This window comes from Anastrepha obliqua, unplaced genomic scaffold, assembly GCF_027943255.1.
Source record: "Anastrepha obliqua isolate idAnaObli1 unplaced genomic scaffold, idAnaObli1_1.0 ptg000080l, whole genome shotgun sequence".
Taxonomy (NCBI): Eukaryota; Metazoa; Arthropoda; class Insecta; order Diptera; family Tephritidae; genus Anastrepha; species Anastrepha obliqua.
Window position 1 is genome coordinate 82,501 of NW_026562213.1, and position 2,500 is coordinate 85,000.

Below are 2,500 nucleotides of genomic sequence, written 5' to 3' on the forward strand. Positions count from 1 at the left end.
ACACTATTGTACCCTCCTACTCACTAAAGTTTCAAAATTTATAAATCAATCGAAATTGTTTTATAAATCATCTACTTTAGCGGTAATGTATAGGTATACAACTTAAGCGCCATCCATTTTAAGGGCTAGTTGCTTCGGCAGGTGAGTTGTTACACACTCCTTAGCGGATTACGACTTCCATGTCCACCGTCCTGCTGTTTTAAGCAACCAACGCCTTTCATGGTATCTGCATGAGTTGTTAATTTAGGCACCGTAACATTACGTTTGGTTCATCCCACAGCGCCAGTTCTGCTTACCAAAAGTGGCCCACTGGGCACATTATATCATAACCTCAACCTTCATATCAAGAAAGGTGAGGTTCTTACCCATTTAAAGTTTGAGAATAGGTTAAAATCGTTTCGACCCTAAGGCCTCTAATCATTCGCTTTACCAGATAAGATTATTTTATATAATTTTTAAATGCACCAGCTATCCTGAGGGAAACTTCGGAGGGAACCAGCTACTAGATGGTTCGATTGGTCTTTCGCCCCTATACTCAATTCTGACAATCGATTTGCACGTCAGAACTGTTTCGGTCTTCCATCAGGGTTTCCCCTGACTTCAACCTGATCAAGTATAGTTCACCATCTTTCGGGTCACAGCATATATGCTCAAGGTACGCTCCAGTTAGAGGTATAAATAATAATAAATTATCATTATACATAACTATATGGAACGCCCCGGGATTGAATTAATTGACTATTTATTAAAAAATAGACTAAAAATTAATCCCATTATATTTAAGTTAAGTTAATTATGCCATTAAGTTTAATATAACTCAATGACTTGCACATATGTTAGACTCCTTGGTCCGTGTTTCAAGACGGGTCCCGAAGGTATCCTGAATCTTTCGCATTGTTAATCATATAAATGCATACAAATAAATATTAATATCATAGATATTAAATTTTTTGTAAAATTCAAAAAATGAATTTTAGCATTATATATAATAAAATCTATCAACACTTTATCAAATCATTAGTATTTATTTTATGTTAATATGCTTAAAAAGCAAATTAATTTAAATAAACTTAATATCACCAATGATCTTTTGATAAATACTTTATTATGTTAATAGATTACAATGTCCTTATATGAAAAAAATGCACATTATTTTTTTAATTATTTAATGATGAATTTTTCATAATGGATATTCAGGTTCATCGGGCTTAACCTCTAAGCAGTTTCACGTACTATTTAACTCTCTATTCAGAGTTCTTTTCAACTTTCCCTCACGGTACTTGTTTACTATCGGTCTCATGGTTATATTTAGTTTTAGATGGAGTTTACCACCCACTTAGTGCTGCACTATCAAGCAACACGACTCTTTGGAAATATCTTTCTAGTAATCATTAACGTTATACGGGCCTGGCACCCTCTATGGGTAAATGGCCTCATTTAAGAAGGACTTAAATCGTTAATTTCTCATACTAGATATTAAGATATTCCATACACTGCATCTCACATTTGACATATAGACAAAGTGACTTAGTGCTGAACTATTTTCTTTTCGCTCGCCGCTACTAAGAAAATCCTTGTTAGTTTCTTTTCCTCCCCTCATTAATATGCTTAAATTCAGGGGGTAATCCCATATGAGTTGAGGTTGTTTTAATATTCTTTTTTTATCTTCTCACAATTTAATAAAAAAATTATATCATCTTTTCATCTCTATTTTTCTTTTCTCCTTTTATATATTGTAAATATATAAAAATAATAATAATGTAAAATGAGGCAATCCTAGAATAAAAAATTTAATTTTTATGCTAGACATTCCTCCTTTTAATTACATATATAAATTATTATTTTATATATATATATAAATAATATGAAAATTTTTTGTAAAGAATACTTAGATTCAATATTTTCATCATTTCATTTTATTTGAGAGGATTTTTTTTTTAAAGAATATATAATAAATAAAATTCATTATATATCTTTATTTTTTTTGCTATTAATATTATGAATTATTTAAAATCCAATAATATACACATTTGCTTAAATTCAATTATTTTTATAAAAGAATAAGCAACTTATTTAGCATAGTCTTACAACCCTCAACCATATGTAGTCCAAGCAGTACTTTAAAATTGAATTTAATGTACATAACAGCATGGACTGCGATATGCGTTCAAAATGTCGATGTTCATGTGTCCTGCAGTTCACACGATGACGCACAGTTTGCTGCGTTCTTCATCGACCCATGAGCCAAGTGATCCACCGCTTAGAGTATTTTTTTATTTATTTTTATTTATAACAAATGTCAATTTTTTTTTGCATATATTAATTGAAAGAGTAAAATTAAATAATATTAATAATATATAAATTGATTTTCTTTCAATAATATATATCAAATATATTTAACTCTAAACATTTTTATTAAGTTGCGAATGTCTTAGTTCAACAATAATACAGTGGTGGTATTTATTATGATTCAATTATTTTGTATTTTTTTAATCATTTT

General features: G+C 29.6%; 1 non-coding gene and 1 pseudogene across 1 annotated transcript in view; both read right to left on the minus strand.

Annotated features, from left to right (window-relative positions):
• The window catches only part of LOC129251846 (large subunit ribosomal RNA), a 3,987-nt gene extending 2,342 nt beyond the window's left edge, over positions 1-1,645 (minus strand). The window contains exon 1 of the ribosomal RNA XR_008583140.1: positions 1-1,645. This exon is cut by the window's left edge and continues 2,342 nt beyond it. This is a non-coding gene — a ribosomal RNA (large subunit ribosomal RNA).
• Positions 1,646-2,087: 442 nt separating this feature from the next.
• LOC129251839 (5.8S ribosomal RNA) lies at positions 2,088-2,268 on the minus strand (annotated as a pseudogene).
• Positions 2,269-2,500: the final 232 nt, after the last annotated feature.